A 20,997-nucleotide genomic window follows, 5' to 3' on the forward strand; every position below is an offset into this window, starting at 1 on the left:
TTTCCTCAGTGAGCGATAGAGTTCTTAATAGTACTTATTGTGTTATATATGGAGGAATGCATGTAAAGTCCTCAAACGTGTGATTATTCCTATAACGTGTGTGTGTGTGTGTGTGTGTGTCTACACTCTACCCATGGGTTGTCACCTTAACTAAAACCCCATACTGATTCAGAACTCGGTTATAATAGTGGGAATGCTGTTATCCTTTCAGGATTTCATGTTCTGGTATCATGGCTATATATATTTTTATATATATATATATATATGGAACATGGAACATTGTTACCATTTTGGATCTATTCAGAGCCACAGTTTGAAGACAAGTCACCATGAAGGTGCCTGCTTCAATTGCTGAGATTGGAACCCAAGAACCAAATCCATATTCCACAGGAGTCTTGCTTTTAAGTTGGAACTTTATTTCATTTCCTTGAATTGACGTAAAAGCTAGGATAAAGAGTGTTTTAGATAAGTGAGCTAGAAATATATGGATTTCCCAATAAGAAGGGCTCCTACTGACAATTTGTTGCTAGTTTTTCGCTGGCTCCTTCCCACATCTATTAAGCTACTGTCTAATTGCCTTGCTGTCTTTGCATTTTTCATCCTTAACTCTGTCCTTTACCTCCACATTTTTGGGGTAGTGGAGACAGGTTTGGATAAATCTACTCTATCTCACCCATGTCCTTTGACCCATAACCCATAGAGGAGCGACAGGAGGTCAGGCTGGAAGATATGGTCCCTGACATTGGTTTCCAGCAAATTTACATGGTTCTTACGGGGATGAATTTTTTTTCCTCATCTGTACCATCTTCTGTTGGCTTGAATAATGAGTCACAGAAAAAAGAAAACTTCTTTAGCTGTGAAAGTTTCAGCAAGAAAAAATGTTAGGCCATTGGCATTAGTATAATGCAAAATAAGATAGCATTTAAAGATAGTTTCTGCTTCAGCATCATATTGACAATGCCCCTCACTTGAGTCAGGGATTGGGGACTTACTGAGATACACCATCTGGCAAAACACGGAAGGCCAGTCTTGTGCCAACTGAGAAAGCTGCATCAGTTCCAACTCTTGTGTACTTTGCACATTATTGGATGCCTTGCAAAACGTTTATCACTTTTTAATTAGTAAGGACTAAGGGATTTTTGTACCCCAAAGAAAATGTCAGCCGCCCAAAGATAGACAAATTATCCAGTGGATCATAAGGGGCAGTAGGTATTTAACTTTGAGCTTGCAAAGAAACAAGGACAGTTGCATACCAGGATCTTTGTTGTGGGACATGTGTTCTTGGTCTGTCTGGGTGGAGCTGGGGATCTGGGCTTTCTGTTCCTCTGACCGTTCCCCAGCTGGTTTCTCCTGCAGCACGGCCAGGCCTTGAGAGCACATGCCAAGAGATCAACTCTCTTCTGCTCCTTGGCCTATCATGTAAACCGTGGCCTGTCATGTTCATTAAAATGAAAATTTGTCGGATGGAATTTGCCCGACTGGCAGAATAGTTTAAATGTCAGATGTTGTTAGGCCTGGATATAAATATTATGTTTTTATTGTTAATTAATTGCAGTGCCTCAGTACCAGTGATCCAAAATCCAATTTAGTCTGCAATAGGCCTGTGGATAAGGGCCAGAGATAATGAATGCAGAGGGAAAAAATGTATTCAGAGTTCCCATTGTATCTGTCAATGTCCCCTTAGAAAAATAGCAAATTTTGGTGTGTCACTTTAACTCAAAGGGTACAAAACAGAACAGAATTAAGACTCATTGTCTTTTGAAACCTCTCAATGTTACTTACTGTTGAATCTGTTCCACCGCTAGCCCCGAATCTGTCCCCGCATCAAAATCCCCAAATTTGCTGCTCTCCTTTCTGTGATTTCCCCCACATGGCTTCCACCCCCGAGTCCCTTGTTATGTTCACAGCTCATTTCGGAGTAGCAGAACTGAGGTATCGAGTCCCATAATCCTCCTCATTTCTCTTTGCTCTGTTCATTTTCCTCTCTTCCATTCGCCATCAGTCCTTCTCCTTTTTGTCTTCTTTTTGTCCTTTGTTTGGGTCCCCAGACTCAGCAGCCTATCTGTAAGTCTGCCACTGTTTGTTAAGATCATTTTGCTTCCAAATTGTGCTGGTGGCTGACTATCATTCAGAGTAACGCTGCATAACTGTTTGCATTAGAAAGGGGAGCAGAAATCTTGCCGCTGGGGTCCAGACCTCAAAACTGACTGTGGTCCCAGAGCCATGAGCCAGCAGGCATTTGCCACCACCATTCCCAACCAATATTTTGTGGAGTACTTGCTCTGAGCATGGCATCTTACTCCGCCACCTTCCTGGTTTCCAAAGGCAAGTGGGTGTGCCAGGCAGAGGAAGACTAATTAAGACTTTGGAAGGCAGGACTAATGTGATCCAGTGGTCAGGGACCCTCATTTAATTCCTGGCATCCTGGTCCATGCCAGCCTCGTTCTGCCCCTGTGATTAAGCCAGCCGAGAAGCAGGGAAGGGAAGATGAACTTTGGTGTGCTCTGAGTTTCCCTGTCCAGCAGTGTCTGTCAGATTAAAAATGAAAGGGAAGGAGGCCAGAGAATCTTCCAGATGGAGAGTTCAGAGGAGGGCACCGCCAGACTCCCTCTCCGCAGTGACGTAGCTGGGCCATCGGAGCACCGGGCCACGAGCCAGGAGGAGCACAGCCTGCCGCCTGACCCTGTAGTAGAGTGGAGGCCCGGCAGAACAGTCACCCTTGGCTTGGGGTGGGCACGTACTCAGACCAGGCCCACGCTGGCACGTATGTGGCGGAAGCAGAGCATTTACCCCAAGATCTGGGTCAGTCTGGGTAGAGGACGGGCCCTTCATCCTGGACTCCTTGCAAGAGTGTGTTCCCCAAGGCATATGGGCACTGCCGAAACCAAATGGGGAGTTGGGTGTTCTCCACCCTCCTCGGTTTCTCCCTTTCGATAGAATCGGCCATGTAGGAAAGGTGACCTTCGATGGGTTGGCAGCAGCAGGAACAGCAGTGGCCATACATCCTTGGATGGCCTCGCGTGTGGACAGCAGTTCCAGACAGCAGGGGTTTGGTGAGGACACACTGCACAGACAGCCACTCCCCACACCTTTTGGTAGCATAATTTTGTAACTGGTTTCAGCATTCATTAAAAAGTATCCAGGGTGGATGCTCCAGGAACAGGGTTTTGCTCAAATGAGATCTGTTTTTTAGACTCAGGCCGTCTGAGGTCTATGTCAGGATGGGATGATAACGAGTGAGGTTAAACACTGAATATCTGGCGTGACCTTCCTTAAAATGGATTATTTTAACGTTGCTTCTGTATAACCTCAGTTTCTCTCTGAGGTGACCCTATTTTTCTCAAAATCAGGTTATATTCGAGTTTGGGGAGGGTTTGTACTATTGGGAGCAGAGCTGTTTGACTTGAAATGTCATCCCGTTTTGAGGAAACATACTGGGGCCACGTTAGGGCATCACTGTGCAAATGTCACATTGTCAGAATGTCTCTGTCTCCCCCTGGGATTAGACTGGCCATGGTACTTCCCAGCACTGTCTGGCTGGTCAGACAAAGCCACTGCCTCCCCATAGCCAGGGTGCTAACCCGGCCAGGGTCATGCTCCCTGAGATTTCATGGAATTTGATTTGTCACTAACTCTGAATTTAAATACGCTAATTATTGGCTGATTGGTATGCAGCTCCTTAGACGTCACCTAATGGTTTTCCAGAGCTCATACTCTTGGCAAATTTACTTTTCTGGTGTCTGACAAATATGACAGCATTGAACAGGTGTGACGATGGTGTGTGTGTGTGTGTGTGTGTGTGTTGTGGATACAAGTGTAGGCTTCCATAGAGAGAGATCTTTTCATCTTAAGAAAGCCCTAGAATACAAGTTAAGAAAAGGGAAGAAAAGAACGAACAAAACTAACCCTAAGCTTAAGAATTTTCAATTCTAAAAAAAAAAAGAATTTTCAATTCTAGAGGTGCCTGTCTGGCTCAGATGGTGGAGCGTGTAACTCTTGATCTTGGGGTTATGAGTTCGAGCCCCAAGCTGGGTGTAGAGATTACTTAAAAAAAAAAAAATCTCAAAAAGAAAAAAGAATTTTCAATTTTAATAGTAAAGCAAACTTACAATATTCCTTTATTAAGCAAATGTTATTGAGTGGATGTTATGTACCACACACTGTTCTAAAGGATGTGGATTCAGTGCTGAACAAGATAGATGTTGTCTGTATATTTGTTGAACTTAGGGTCTAGTGGAAAGATGTCCACATATATTTTGACAATATTGATCAGCTTTCTAGGTGAATAACAAAATTAAGAGTTATTCTAACCACCGCTCCGAACTCTAAATATATTAGAGTTTCACAAATTCTGAATTAGAAATTCTATTAGAAATACATAAATATTTTGAAATAAAACTTCTAGGAATGTATCTGAGAAATGTCAAGTTTCCAGTGTCTTTGCTGCTGTTTCTTGTGAGCATTTAAATCAGTATGCAGATTTGCAAATAATTCCATGTGTTTAAAATATTCATTTATCATCAGGTCGTTTAACCAGGGCTATGTTTTCCAGCTGCCTGGTTTTCACCGATACTTAGAAAAAGGTTTAAGGATCTCCTCTTAGTTGGAAATGGGCTTTCATTTGAAAGGATGTTGCAATAATTTGTCGGCAGTAACAGCTCGTAGCTGTTAGCATAAGAAGGAAGACGAGGGCCGAATTTATTCAGTGTCTTCATTCTTGTGTCTTGTCTTCATTCCCAAGCGAACAGACTTCTTTCCTAGGTATGTAGATAATTGTTAAAGACATAAAGGTCAACAACCAATCCCTTAATGTGGCAGTCAAGCCAGGTGAGAGCTGCAGAATGCAACAATGGAGGGAAATCCCTCAGTTCCCAGGCAGGGCTGTGTTAAGTCAAGTGTAGTTGGATGGTTCCCAGAGATAGGTTTCAATTGGGAAAAGATGAATTGCGAAGGAAGTTTCTGTATTTGAGAACAATGCTTGTTTAAATTCAGGCTGGTTTTTCCATCAAAAGGAATGAGATCTTGCCATTTGCAATGACGTGGATGGAACTGGAGGGTATTATGTTGAGTGAAATAAGTCAAACAGAGAAAGACATGTATCATATGATCTCACTGATATGAGGAATTCTTAATCGCAGGAAACAAACTGAGGGTTGCTGGAGTGGGGGGTGGGGTGGGAGGGATGGGGTGACTGGGTGATAGACACTGGGGAGGGTATGTGCTCTGGTAAGTGCTGTGAATTGTGCAAGACTGTTGAATCTCAGATCTGTACCTCTGAAACAAATAATGCAATATATGTTAAGAAAAAAAAAAAGAAGAAGAAGAAGAAGGTAGCAGGAGGGGAAGAATGAAGCGGGGGAAATCGGAGGGGTAGACGAACCATGAGAGACGATGGACTCTGAAAAACAAACAGGGTTCTAGAGGGGAGGGGGGTGGGAGGATGAGTTAGCCTGGTGGTGGGTATTGAGGAGGGCACATTCTGCATGGAGCACTGGGTGTTATGCACAAACAATGAATCATGGAACACTTCATCTAAAACTAATGATGTAATGTAGGGGGTTAACATAAGAATAAAAAAAAATAAATTCAGGCTGGTTTTTAAGGGAGCTGGGGGCTGGGAAATGGAGTGAGGGACTTGGAGTTGGTGAAGATTTTCTAGGTGGCTATCCTCTGAAAAACGAGCAAGAAAAATCAGGGTGTTATTGGCCCATACTGCCCTGCCTCCATGTTTATGTCTTTTAGGAGCCACTGAAGCCCAAACCTATTTGGGTTGATTTAAATCTAATCTGTCTTGCAGGAGGTCATATGACGGTTACAGATTCTGTCTGCTCCAGAACAGAATGGGGATGAGCTAGGCCTGAGGGGAATGGGAGGCGGTGTACCACCTTGCAGCTGCAGGTGAAAAGGTTTTCATGGACTGTAGAAGTTTAAGTGCTTGGATTTTTGGGTCAAGGCAAACATGGGAAAGAGAGGACTATTTTGAGTGGCTATTCCTGACTTTGGGCATTGAAACCAGAGTTTTTTGATCCTGACCTGCTCCTATTTTGGATACGTAGCACAGCTGTGTGGAAAATGCTCGGGCACCAGAGAGATGTACACAAAGACTGTAGAATCCACTTGTACTTGTCTACTCAACATGTATTTACTGAAGGACTGTTTGGTACAGGTATAGAATCCGGGGCTCACAATGCACGGGCTGGTGTGGTTGGTTTGAACAATAAAGGCCATAGGTCTTAAGGAGTTTAGACACTAATCAAGGTGATAAAACACACACAGGAGAAATAATTTAAGGCAATACCATGCATGCCAGTCACAAGGCATTATGTGATCAAGATGAGCACAAAGCTGTTTTTTTTTTTAAAGAAGATTTTATTTATTTATTTGACAGATAGAGACGTAGCAAGAGAGGGAACACAAGCAGGGGAAGTGGGAGAGGGAGAAGCAGGGCCGAACATGGAGCCCGATGTGGGGCTCAATCCCAGGACCCTGGGACCATGACCTGAACTGAGGGCAGATGCTTAACGACTGAGCCACCCAGGTGCCCCCCCCTTTTTTTTAAAGATTTTATTTATTTATTTGACAGAGAGAGAGAGACAGCGAGAGAGGGAACACAAGCAGGGGGAGTGGGAGAGGCAGAAGGAGGCTTCCTGCCGAACATGGAGCCCGATGCAGGGCTCAATCCCAGGACCCCGGAACCACGACCTGAGCCAAAGGCAGATGCTTAACCACTGAGCCACTCAGGCGCCCCCCAAAGCTCTGTTTTTTTTTTTAAATTTTATTTATTTGACAGAGAGAGATAGCGAGAGAGGGAACACAAGCAGAGGGAGTGGGAGAGGGAGAAGCAGGCTTCCCGCATAGCAGGGAGCCCGATGCGGGGCTCAATCCCAGGACCCCGGGATCATGACCTGAGCTGAAGGCAGATGCTTAACAACTGAGCCACCCTGGCACCCCCCCCCCCCAAAGCTCTGTTTTAAGACCAATTCCCCCACCTATCCCTTTTGATTTTCTGGGAACTTGCAGTCCTGGTTACCCTTTCTTGCTCTTCTGCCCTTAGCTTCTTAGTCCCAACTGGATCTTCTCATTACCTTTACACACACTCAGGTTTTTTTCCTGTTTACAAAGTGCACAAAGAAACACTCTTTCAGTCCTTTATCTTCCTCCTGTTGTTATTCTCTCTCTCTTCCCCTTCACACCCAAACATACCTAGGATTGTCCTTACTTGTCTTCTTTTTAATGATTTCCACTTATTTTTTCACCAACTCCAAACTGAGTTCTGTCTCAACTAGTCCAAGTTCTCATTGAATTCCTCAGTGACCTTCACATTGGGCATTTTAATTTTTTAATCTTTAAAGATTTATTTATTTATTAGAGAGAGAGAGCAAAAGAGAGAGAGAGCTAGAGCACAAGTGGGTAGACGGGCAGAGGGAGAAGGAGAGAGAGAATCTCTAGCTGAGCGCAGAGCCCGATGCGGGGCTCGATCTCACAACCCTGAGATCACGACCAGAGCTGAAATCAAGAGTTGGACACTTAGCCAACTGAGCCACCCAGGCGTCCCATGTAGGGTACTTGTAGTACTTCTATTACTTGACCTTTCTGTGACACTTAACGTTTTTGTTTTACTTCTCTGGCAACTATTTTCTCTCCTATGTGGGTATCATCCTCTCAACATAACTGTTGAATGTTCAACTTCCTCAAGGATCAGATCTTCCCTTCCTACTTTGTACCATCTCCCTGGACAGCCATGTCCATACTCACAGTTACTTCCTAGGCAAAGATAACTCACCACTCCCCAACCACCTGTCTGAGCTACAGACACACATATCCAACTCCCAACCTGGACATTTCTTTTAGACATCTCTCAGGAACCTCAAATGCAATATATCCACAACCAAAGTGGCAATATGGGCTCCAGATGTGGACTCTTGTGCAGTGGGATTCAGTGAATGATCTTGTCTATTTCCAACTCAGAAAGAGAAACTATCCTAAAAATTTTCAAACATAGGTTTAAAAATCTCTTTTTGTAATTGATAACTAACTTTAATGCACTGTGATCAGAGAACTTTGTTTGATAGTTTTTTTTTTTTTTTGGTATTTGTTGGGACTACCCTTGTGGCCTAATACATGGTCGGGTGTTCCTTATGTTCCACATGCACTTATAAAGAATGCTTTGGCAGATTGCATTTTCCACAGGTGGTCACACCAACACATTTATCCAGTCCCATGTGCTCATGTTACTGAGCACTGACCACCACCCCTCCTGCCAAGAGATGGAGCCTTTGTTCTCTTCCCTTGAGTCTCAGTGGGGGTTTGTGACTGCCCTGACCAGTGGAATGCTGTGTAAATGGTGTTAATGTGACTTCCAAGCCTAGGCCAGAAAGAATACAGCTTCTGCCTGGCTCCCTATCTGGGAACTCTTGCCTTTGGAACCCAGCCACCATGTTGTGAGGCAACTCAGGGTACATGGAGAAGCCACATGTAGGTGTTCCGGCCCCCGTTAAGGTCTCAGCTAACCTTCAGCAACCACTGGCAAATGTTTGAGGGAATGAGCTTTCTGGTGATTCCAGAGCCCAACTTCCAAGCCTTTCAGCTGAGGGCTTGGGCATTGTAGCATACGGAAACACTGGCTCAATCGTATGCTGTCAGAATTCCTGTTCCGTGGAAACCATAGAGACACTAAATTACTATTTTTCAGTCATTAATTCTTGGGTAGTTTGTTATGCAGCAATAGATAGCTGATGCAAATATGTATTCTATCACCGGTAACTTCTGTTTTGCCTAGTAGTATTTCCACCAGCTTTCTTTTGGTTCCTATTTGCTTGGTGTATAGTTTTCTATACTTTCCCATTCAAACTCCCTTTACATTTTAGATGTGTTTCTTATAAACATCATATAGCAAAGTTTAAAAAAATCGATTAAGGGCGCCTGGGTGGCTCAGTTGGTTAAGCGACTGCCTTCGGCTCAGGTCATGATCCTGGAGTCCCGGGATCGAGTCCCGCATCGGGCTCCCTGCTCGGCGGGGAGTCTGCTTCTCCCTCTGGCCCTCCCCCCTCTCATGCTCTCTCTATCTCATTCTCTCTCTCAAATAAATAAATAAAATCTTTAAAAAAAAAATCGATTAAAAAAATTATTTTAACAGACGTATTTAATCCATTCACTCTGATTTGTGACATATTTGAACGTACTTTAAATATTTTCTTTTGTATTTTCTATTCACTGTGCTTTCCTTTCGCTTCTTGCCTGCTTCCATTCCAGTCTTCTATAGAGAATTGGCTGAGTTTTCTGTCCTTTATATTGTTCCCTCAGTTGGTTTGGACATTTCTATTCTTTTGGTGATTACTCTTATGTGTTTTAACATTGTGAAATAGACCATATGTACAAAATAATTTTTGGAAGTGTATATCTACAGCATTTATTGTATTGTATTCTATTATAATACAATATATAATAACCTGAACATCTAGATACCACTTCCCTGGCCAAGAAATAGAGCATTACCATATTCCAGAATCTTCCCCAATGCTTCTCATTATATCTCCTCCCTTGTCCTCAAACTAAACGTCGCTTGTGTAAATCATTCCCTTGCTTTTCTTTATAGCTTTTGCCACTTATATGTTATATTTCAAAACAAGATAGTATGTATTTTTTTACCTTTTTAAACATATTATATATATAGAATGATATATATAGTCTTCTGTGACTTGCTGTTTGTTTTATATCATATTTTTGAGAGGCATAGATGTTGATGTGTGTGACTGTTTCATTGATTTTTCAAAGCTGCATAATACCCCATTTTAAGACTGTAAAAATATATGTATTCATTGTACTATTGATAGATGTTTGGGTTGTTTTCAGTATTTCTTGGCATTCTAGCAATGATGCTCTAAACATTTTTGTATGCATCTTTGTGAGCATATATGCAAGGGTGTCTTTGACTACGTACAATGAGAAAGAAATGCTGGTTATCCTTAACAAGTTAGTCAGTAACTTTAATGCATATCTTTAACAGTTTAATTAGTATCTGTCTCTTCCTTCTAAGCAATTTATTCCCCTCCCTTATTCCATATAATTACAGCCAACAACTCATTTCACCTTATATGCAAACCCTAAAAATTGGTCATTATTGTTATTGTTGGATTTTACAACCAAGGCTTAGTAATTATTATTCAATAACCTTTATTTATAAATATTTTATTTATTTATTTGACAGAGAGAGACACAGCGAGAGAGGGAACACAAGCAGGGGGAGTGGGAGAGTGAGAAGCAGGCTTCCTACTGAGCAGGGAGCCCTATGTGGGGCTCGATCCCAGGACCCTGGGATCATGACCTGAGCCGAAGGCAGGGAGACACTTAACAACTGAGCCACCCAGGTGCCTCAATACCCATTATTTATTATTAAATTTACTAGATTTACCATCATGCTTGCTAATGTCTTTATTTCCCATTGCATTTTGCTCTTCATTCCTTCCATCTGGGGTCAATTCCTTTTTATTCAAGTATGCCTTTTAGTATTTCTTTCCGCAAAAGTAAACTACTGTGAGCAGAAAACAATCCTTTTTTTTAATCCCTGAAAAATGTCCTTATTTCTCTGTCGTTCTTGAATGATAATTGGTTTACATGGCTATAGAATTTTTGTTGAACTTTTTTTTCCCCTTAGTACTTTGAACATGTTATTCCATTGCTGTCTTGCTTTTATTTTTGCTGATGACAAGTTGTTTTGCAAGGAGTCTGTTTTTTCTCTCTGGTTGACTTTAAGACTTTCTATCTCTGGTGTTTTGTGGTTTCTTTCTGATGTATCTACCTGTGGATTTGCTTTTATTTATCTTGCTGAGGTCTTGGCGTCCTTTTTTCAAGAGGATTCATGTCTCATTCTAGAAAATTTATATTCATTATCTCTTCATGTTTGTCTTTTCCCTTTCTTTTGAGCTTGGCTATTTGGATAAATATGTATTTAAATTATCACCATATTTTGCTTAGGATTTCTGTGTGTTTAAAGTGGAAAGGCATACAGGTCGGTCCCTATGTTGTCAGACCATAAGTCTCTCATATTTTACAAAATGTAATATTATACTATTTATCCAGTCTTCCCCAAATTCTGTTTATCCCAAATTATTTTTCTCCTAACTCCATTGCAATCCATATAACAGGGGAAAGGGGAAATTTCTGATGTTGTCTCATGGAGGGGCTTTATCTCCATAAATATTACAGGATTTATGTCACAGCCCAGAAGTCTGGTCTTGGTCTTTAGTGACCATACATCAGCAGTAATGGGTTTTTTGTTAAGGGCTAAAGCAAGTACTCAGGACATTGAAGGAAAAGAAAAAGAACCATGGGAAAACCATGGATTAGTTGGCCATTCCCAACTACCACACTATTAGGAGATATTAGGACTTAGCCAAGAATGACAGAAAGAGGAATATTCCAATTACTTTTGACCATATGATATGAGTAATGATGTACTGATATAGAATGTTATATCAAGCCCTTGAAATATTATTATGATAATAGTCCCTCACTTATCAACTGAAGATACATTCTGACACCCTCAGTGGATGTCTGAAACTGTAGAGGGTACTGAACCCTGTATCTACTATCTATCTATCTATCTATCTATCTATCTATCTATCTATCTATCTATCTATCATCTATCTATCAAACTGTGATAAAGTTTAATGTATAAGTTAGGCACAGTAAGAGATTAACAACAATAACTACTAATAAATTAGAATAGTTAGAACAAAAATCAGAACAGTCAGAACAATATTCTATAATAAGTTATGTGAAGAATGTGGTCTCTCTTTCTCTCTCAAAATATCTTACTGTGCTGTACTCACCCTTCTTCGTGTGATGATATGAGATGATAAAATGTCTACGTGATGAGATGAAGTGAGGGGAATGACGTAGGCACGGCGAGTAGCGTGAGGCTACTATTTGACCTTGTGACAGTTTGTTAGAAGGAGGATCATCTGCTCCCAGACCACCGTTAACTGCCAGTAACTGAAACCATGGAAAGTAAAGCCTCCACTAAGGTGGGGGGATCTCCTGTATTGCTTAACAACTATCATTTACCACATCTCTTATCACGTTGACCCGTGTGTGCTCAGTACATGGTATGTTTTGATCACAGGGAGCTTAATTTAACATGTCACGTTTTTTTTTTTTTTTTAAAGATTTTTTATTTATTTATTTGACAGAGAGAGACATAGCGAGAGTAGGAACACAAGCAGGGGGAGTGGGAGAGGGAGAAGCAGGCTTCCCGTGGAGCAGGGAGCCCGATGCGGGGCTCGATCCCAGGACCCTGGGATCATGACCTGAGCCGAAGGCAGACGCTTAACGACTGAGCCACCCAGGCGCCCAACATGTCACGTTTTGATTTGAAATGTGGAGTGGGGCTTCCTGGGCTCTGTGAGTTTCTCTCTACCTAGGGAATGGGGACTGTACCTGTCAGCTTGCATCTGTGTACTCATGGGACAAGTGGTGAGGTCCGCATTGGAAGGACCATGCATCTCATAGAAACGGAACAGGCTCCCCCACGTAAAACTTTTTCAGAGAAATGGAAATAGGGTGTGCAAGAAAGACGACAATGAAAGAAATTAAGAACATAAAATGCTCGGTCAGAGTGAGTGTGCTGCGTAACATTTAATTTGACTTGCATCTCTGCGGTTTATAAGCTGTTCCCACGCTGTTGAGGAGTTCACAACCCCAAAAGATTTGATTGTCCATCTGACTGGTGTGTGTGATTGAATTCTGGCTGGATGTGCGTGCTGTTTTCACTTGATGACAGTCTTTTATTGGCCTTTTGTGAGGGAGGTATGAGGCCTGGGTTTTTTGGCCAGTGCCACATACCATGGCATATGGAAATTCTCCTTAGAGACACGGAGAGAAAACATTTGGTGTTTTACTCGCGGATAACTCCCTACTTTCGTTTTTATCTCTTTGTAGCTTTGAAGCTCAGCGAAGAAGGAAAATCCATTGAGAACAGTCTGTAAAGGTAAGTGTATTTATTACACGGCCTTGACAAACATTGCCTTTACAACATTGATTTTTCTTTTATTCAGAGATTTAAACACTTGGATTAAAGATACGGCTGACGGGACAACTTCCTTAACCACCTGCTTGTCCTCCCTCTTAGGCAAAAGTGCTGAGCAACAGTTAGCAGGGAGCAGGAGGAAATGAAATGATGTGCTGAGGGTAGCCAAATGCAATTGTATGCTTGCTGACTTTTGCTTTCTTCTCAGAGTTAAGACATTCCAATGGAGCTAAGTTTACTAAGATTAATGCTAGCTGGAAAAAGAATGCGCTCGTACCGCTTCTAGTCGATGGTTAAATAAAACCAGCTGGCCAAATAAAGCATTTAAACTAGAATGCAGAGTGGCATTTGAATTGGGTTGGATGAAATTTATCATGAAAGTCAGTTGTGCAGTTGCGTGGAGAAGCTAGTTTTGTAGAAAGGAGAAAGCCAGCCAGTTTGGTGTAGCTAATTTCATTCTGCCCAGTCTCTGTGGACCCTAAGTGAGTTACAGGAAATGAACTTCCAAGTTTGAAGCAATGGGAAAAGTACCTATCAGCTTTCTGTGAAACATTACGATCGCATTGGTTTTTACATGGAAAAATGTAATTGTTTCCTCTTTGCTAGGTATATTTATAAGCATACGGCTGTACAGCATTGTTCTTTGATTCATTGTTTAATTTCTGTTCTGCATGAAGTATTTTAATTTAAAGAATTCATTCTGGGGAATTATAGGGCTGCAGTTTCATCAAGAGTCTTTGGTGGCCAGGGTGAAATATGCCATAATTTTACATTTGTTTTCATCATCAATTATGTTTTTGACAATTTTAGGTTTTTTTCCTGTCGTTTTTGTTACAGCAATCATGACCGTGACCACTTTAGTTAAAGTTGAAAAGCCATTTTGATTTACCTTCTATTTTAAGTTATTCCTAACTTTATGACAGATCTACTTCTGGGGCTGAGTTTTTAACATTTGTTTTGAGGGTGAAAAAGAATTTTACAGGGAAATTGGAGAAAACCTCTTTTGAATGATCAAAACATGAGCTATAAAAACACCATTTGGAGGATCTGCTTTGGGATGACTAAACTCTGGTGCATGAAGCCTGGTTGGCGTGGAATTTTTCCTTAATGGTTTTCAGCCATATGACTTACACATCTCTGGACCACCGAGCCACATCTTGGAATAAAGCAGTACTTGATAGCCTCTTAGAAATAAATTCTCATAAATTATTGGAGCTGGTGGTGATGTGGCAATCTTCAGAACCTTGCGATCTTCAGGTACCGTTACGGTGCTCCCATTTCTCTTGGAGAATGTTTTCACACAGCATAGTCCATTTGCTCTGCTCTCAATGAAAATCCTTTGTTAAACTGGTATTTTGGAGTCACACATGGATTCAGTCCTGGGTTGGCTTTTATTAGCTGTTGGACCATGGACACATTATTTACCCCTCTGCGTCTCAGTTTCCTAGTTCGTGAAATGGAGATCATAATATTGTTTTCCTCATAAGCTTGTTGTGGAGGTTAAATGAATTATTAGGTATTAAAGGCTTGGAACAGGTCCTGGCCCGTGACAAATACTCAGTAGATGTTAGTTGCTGCGACCGTTGTTAATATTACCATCATCATCATCAAATCAGCATCCTTCTGAATTTATTCCTTAGACATTTTGAGAAGTCTGTGCTTTTTGGAAACTACAGGATAATGTTTCCAAGGTGAGCATGTCCGTACTAAAGAAGGACAAATTCTGCTTTGTCTTTAGGAATCAGAGGAAAAGACAGCTTTCAGGTCAAGTGAGAAGTGAGGCCTCTGGAAGTAAAAAGTTGTCAGGGTAAAGTTTTGTAGGCATCAGGGTAAACATGTTCTTTGGCTGTGTGTAGACAATTATTAGTATATAGAATCTTAAGAAATAGTGATCTTAACTGCTAGCTAGTTAGATTCTTAAGGAATTTTGGAAGAAAGGCTTGGCAAGCGTAGAGGGACTTCTCCCCCTTCCCCTTTCTTTCCTGTTCTTGTATCTGTTTTCCCTTCCTAACAGTGCCTTGATTTCCTTTTGAGGTGGTTAGATCAGTGGAACTCTAACCAGGGGCCCTACCCAGGGGCCTATACTCAGCCTCGGGATGGGTGCATGATCACTAGCTTGGGTAAGGGGGTGTTCATGTGCTGTTTGAATCTTGAGCTAAGGGATTCTCCTTTTTCCCAGTGGGCATCCTGCTCTGAAAACAACTACTGTGGGGACCACCATAGCATTTCCCATTCCCTGGTCTCCATGTCTATCTCAGCAAATGATGGTTGCTAAGCCTTATTTTCCAGTGGAAAATTAGGCTTATTTTCCATGGATTCACTGAGCCCCAAGTTTCTTTCCAATAATCCTCCTCAAATTAGCCAACTGGCTTCAGTCCTGGCACCACAGAAGCCTAAGTGGTAGAGTAGTAGATATGGAATAAACGGGGTGTGTTTGGAGGTTTACAATTAAAATACCATTTATTACTTTCTTCCATCACGTGTAAGTACCTGAACGTTTTGCAGTAGGTTATATTATAAAAGGTTCAGAGTTGTCAATTAGTATTTTAAAAGTGGGCCATTTTGCTGGACTTCCCACGCCTCCTGTGTTTGGTAGAGAGAAGTCACTTCTGGCTGCTTCTCTAAGCTCTCAAAGGATGTGTGTGTATGTGGGGGTAGAGCTGGACATGGCAAGAGAAGCAGAGAGGTCTTCACAGCAGTTTCTGGAGCCCTGGTCTCTCTGCTGCCTGGGGGTTGTGAAGGGACTGTGATTTCCTTCCACCTACTCTAGCCTCCCCAAACAAAACTCGTTACGTATTTTTTTCCTCCTTTTCCCTGGAATTTATTCCTCTTCTGACCACTTGCCTTGCCCTACTGAACATCTTCTTTTCAACGATGTGTACGGTGTGATTGAAAACTCAATTATTTCGGTCTCTGGCATTCCTTGTGGTTTCTCGAGAATGGAGTGGGCAAGTGCGCTCTGTTTCCCCTTGTGTCTTGTTTGTTGACTACTTCTGTGTTCGGTGTGGTGCCTAGAACAAAGCTGGTTAATGCTTTTTTCACAGGAACATCAATTTTGCGCTCCTACTGTGAATAAGTAGCCTGAGTGCCTTGTGTGGTGGAAAGAGCCTAGGCTGACATGCTGGGAAACATGCCTTCCAGTTTGGGCGCTACTGTTGGTAGCTTTATGATTCTGGGCCAAATACCCAACTTTTCTTAAGGTCTCAGCCGTAAAATCAGGATAACCTTTGCCCAGTCTACTGCATCGAGGTGTTCTGAGGATGACGTAAAGGTAGCGTACGTGAAAGTGCTTAGCCAGTTGTCAAGTGCTGCATAACATCAGCGGATGATGATGGTGATGCCATTTATGTTAAACAGGTTGAGAAATCAAGGGATCTTTTTTTTTTAAATATAAGGCTGAGTAGAAAAGGGACATAAATTTAAAAAACAAAAATAAAAATAAAACTCTGCTCGGTGCTTGTGCTCGACATTCTGTTTGTGCCTCTAGCTCGTTGCTCCTCTGAAAGGCTCTGAGCCCCCGGAGGCTGCCCTCTCTTGTCAGCGTTCCCTGGTCTTCCTTGCTCTCCAGCTTTCTGTTAAATTAGCCAACGGAAGGCCCTGGGTGAAAATCTGAGAATGTGAGTTTGGAATATTATCCCCTGCCTTCCGTGCAGCACTGCGGTGGGAGGAGGGCTGCAGGTGCCGGGGACAGAGTAAGTGGTTATTGTCAATGTCCAGCACCTGGACATTTCGGTCGTACATTTGGAAGGATTCTATCAATCAGGTTTTTAAAAAGCAAGTTTTGGTAAACTGAAAAACCTTATGGTAACTGTAGTATATAAAGACATACAATATTATACATGTTATGGATTATCTTTTTAAATTCACTTTTATTTTTATCAAAGCAACCTATCTACCTTGTTTGAATAAAACAGCGCTAAAAAGCAAATATTGAAAAACTGCAACACCTACCCCCTCCTTCTGCATTTCTCCTACCCTTCCAGCCCATGCCCTGCAATTGGCAGCTTTCATCTCTGATACTTCCGGCATTTATCTATTGCCAAATACTGTTTTTTTTTCCCTGCTGTATTGATTTTAGCAATAGTTCTTTAACACTTCCCACTCATCGCTTCTGGTCCCCACAGCCCCCTAACATAATCATATCACATTTTTTGTTTAAATCAATATGGAATACTTCCATTATCATGTTGATCTGGTTGGTAATGTGTTCTTTAATGTGTAACTTTTGGTCTTCCTTGGAATTAACATATGCTTTCAGAATTTGCTTTCTTTCCTAGGCATCTGCCTTATGAAGTGTAGGTAGTAATAGCATTTCGATTTTATAGATGGGTAAATTGAGGCTTGAGGCTTAAGTATTTGCCCAGAGTCACACAGCTAGTAAGCGTCAGAATTGGGATTAGACACCAGCCAGCCTGCCTACAAAGCCTGCATTCTTAATCATGACATTGTTTACAAACACTGTCACTTCAGTTGTTATCCTAATGGCTCTGTTTGACAGAGAGAGACACAGCGAGAGAGGGAACACAAGCAGGGGGAGTGGGAGAGGGAGAAGCAGGCTCCCCGCAGAGCAGGGAGCCTGATGTGGGACTCGATCCCAGGACCCTGGGATCATGACCTGAGCCGAAGGCAGTCGCTTAACCGACTGAGCCACCCAGGCGCCCTCCTAATGGCTCTGTTAAAGCAAAACAAAACTAGGGGCGCTTGGGTGGCTCAGTCCTTAAGCATCTGCCTTCCAGTTCATGATCCCAGGGTCCTGGGATCGAGCCCCACATCGGGCTCCCTGCTCCGCCGGAAGCCTGCTTCTCCCTCTCCCACTCCCCCTGCTTGTGTCCCTCTCTTACTGTCTCTCTCTCTGTGTCAAATAAATAAATAAATAAATAAATAAATAAATAAATAAATAAATAAATAAATAAATAAAATCTTAAAAAACAAAACAAAACTTGAGGTCTATCTTTCCGATTTGGAATCAGTCGATCTGAGATGGGGACCAAGAATCTGTCGTTTCAAAAGCTCCACAGGTGATTCCATTGATCAGCAGGGTTTGAGAACTTCTGTTCTATATCCTATCATTACTGTAATCACCATCCTTACGGTCATGATCATCAACATCCTCACCACCACCTCCATCAGCAGCAACAAATGACAGTCTTGTGCTCTCAGCCACTAAGTAGAAATCCTGGTGTCTGTGAAAGCAGCCTCTTTTTGGCCTCCTGGTGAGAGAGCACTGGTGGGTGATTCAGGTAATAATTTAGCTGGCCATTTTTAAGTTTGGCCAGTGCTTTGGGAGGAACTGTGCCCCATGGAAGTGGACAAGGGCATTTGTTCACCTCGGTTGGTTGGCACTTTATCTGGTAAAAAAAAAAAAAAAAAAAAAAGGCAATTGAACATTGTCTCTGTACTTAACTCTGACCTTAAAGGGACTCATTTTTTTCTGAGTCCCCTAAAATGACATCCAGGGGGAATACAAAGCTCAAGTTAAAGAGAAACTTTGATGTCTTTGTTCTATTTGATTTCCACCCCCCTCCCTTCCTCCCATGCTTGTGGCATTTCTTGTTTATCAGGCAGGAGAGAAGCAGTAAAATTTGGCCTGGGGTTTTCTCATCCCTAGGTGTGAAATTATTTCAGAACTATAATAATAATACTTTGCATTTCTATAGTCCTTTTATTTGAAGATCTAAAAGTATTCTGTTGGTGTTAATAGAGCTTCCCAGCACCCTCTGAAGTAGGTATTATTAGAGAAGATTTCCTCCAAGAACATTTTCACTTCATATCCTATGTGTGACTTGAAAATGTTTTTGTATTGTTTGGGAATCTCCACTATTTAAAGTGCCACGCATATAGGGCACTTGTTTTCATTATATTCAGTCTTCACTAATTCCCAGCCATTGAGGGAAATATAGTCCGTTTCCCATGAATGGGTGTGGCGTTATTTATCGAGAATTTAAGTAAAAGAGTTCTGTTTTGCCCTTTATTTGAATGTTTTTTGAAAATATTCAGTGATGTTCACCAGCCATGGAACTGTCTATGTTACAGTAAATTTCCCCCCCCTTTTTTTTTTTTAAGGTAGCAGGACTTGTGGGAAGATATTGAATAAGTAGTGAGAGTTTGGCTTGGTAATGTGTCCTTTGGGAGCTCATGACATGTCAAGCCAATTAAAAATACAAACTGAGTTAGCATTCTCATTTAAAGGTTTAATTTAGAAAAATTGCTTTGAATGTTGCATACCAGAATTTTAATCATGTAGACATGCCTACTTGGTTGTTATTTTTCTCTTTCTCAAACTCTTGTGAGGTTTCATCTTTGTGGTGTTGGGAATGTCACTGATTCTGCATGTCTGCCATAGCACATGTGAGAAGCAAGAATTTCCTCTCTCTTCCAAGGACCTTCTAGCTGGACTAAGAATCAAATTGACACGAGACAGGTTAACAGGAGGGAAACACATTTGATCTCATACATATGGAGAATCCACATACACATTGAAACTATGAAGATAGGCAAAATGAGGTATATGAATTAAGGAGAAGAATTTAGGGTTTGAGACTTTAAAGGGAAGGAATGTAATTCACAGGGAGATGAAAAAGAGTAAATATTTGGTAAACAAATGTTTGCTGTACCTCTCAGAAAAAAAAGTCAAAGAGAGGACTTTGATGGAACAGGCCTTGTTCGTTTCCTCCCTGTCTACCAGGTAAAGAGGTTTTTTGGAATCTTCTGGGTTTCAATTGCTTTTTAACTGAAAATAATTATCATGTCAGAGTGGCCCATCCTGGGGCTGCCTGCCCTTGGCTCCTACATACAGAACATTCAAGAAAAGGCCCTCTGTTCCTTAGTCCATGCTGGTCACTCTAGGAGGTTCCTTGTCTATGCAGTGTTGGGTGGCCCTGCTGTGTCTTTCCAAAGGAGGTTGGGCTCTTTTTCATTTCAAGGACTCAGTATTCATTTTCCTAGCATCTCCTCACCATCCCCGTCGGAAGTCCTATGACCCTCCCTAGAGATCTGCCTGGGAACAGGGTGCTGGCCTCCACTACTTTAAGGATCTAGAAAACCTCTAGTTTCTCCCTAGTAGTATTCCACCTAAACAAGAATAAAGGAAACAGAATAGTTTTAAACAACACAGTCCAAACTTTGTTTTATCCCTGTCCTTTTTGCTGGTGTCAGCACATACCCTTCCATGAAAGAAAAATCCTTAGAGGGGCCAGATTTGGGGGCATTAGAGATTGCCTTCTAGTACTTTCTGCATTTGGACAAAGGGAATACAAGCTCTGTTGAAGTTCTTGAGATAAGAAAGGGAACTATACAGGAGGGATAAAAAAATGTACAACTTGGCATACTTAAAATATGCTGCCCACCACTGAGACAAGGTGATGCATCAGCATTTGTGGTATGCTTTATGACTCTCACGATGGTGAGAGTGTCAGATGATCACATGGTTAATTCTTTTCCTGGCATTTCAGTTGTCTTCCTTTTAGGGAGAAATTCACTTAAGATCCATCATCTGTAGATTTGGAGGAATGTGGGCAGAACCATGAATCTCTGCACCATTTTCTCCTGAGTCTTTTGCTCAAAGGAGGTCACATAAATTTGTTGCTAATTACGTGAAGATAGATTTATCAGTGAAGATGCTTTTGGCGGCAAATAATCAGAAAGTCAACTCAAAATAGTTTAAACAATAAGGGAATTAAAAAAAAAAAAAGAAAGAAAACTTCCAACCCTCTCCATGTCTACCTGCTGAGCCCCATGGATGTCATGATTGATGGGAAGGCGTTATAGAACCCGGGCTCTGAATGTCTGGAATACAACCTCAATCCACTTTTCCCTGGTGCCAAGCAACTGGGGATCCACTGGAGTGCCTTTGATGGTTGTCACTGTGCAGCAGAAAGAGGATTTTGAGCACTAAGTTGTTGACAGATTGCTAAGTATTGTCAATTATTTTGTGAATTTCTCTACCAACCTATATTTGAACACAAAATAAA

The 20,997-nt window shown here is 41.7% G+C and overlaps 1 protein-coding gene across 2 annotated transcripts in view; it reads left to right on the top strand.

Annotated features, from left to right (window-relative positions):
- FHIT (fragile histidine triad diadenosine triphosphatase) overlaps window positions 1-20,997 on the top strand; it is a 1,475,077-nt gene that overhangs the window by 22,405 nt on the left and 1,431,675 nt on the right. Inside the window, exon 2 of one of the 2 annotated variants that reach the window (XM_021694989.1) lies at window positions 12,940-12,988. The gene's annotated coding sequence lies outside the window, so the exon portion shown is untranslated. Of the gene's footprint in view, window positions 1-12,931; window positions 12,989-20,997 lie in introns of those variants that run through there. The other variant, XM_021694990.1, reaches the window with a different exon arrangement.

The sequence above is a fragment of the Neomonachus schauinslandi genome, chromosome 1 (assembly GCF_002201575.2).
Source record: "Neomonachus schauinslandi chromosome 1, ASM220157v2, whole genome shotgun sequence".
Classification (NCBI taxonomy): Eukaryota; Metazoa; Chordata; class Mammalia; order Carnivora; family Phocidae; genus Neomonachus; species Neomonachus schauinslandi.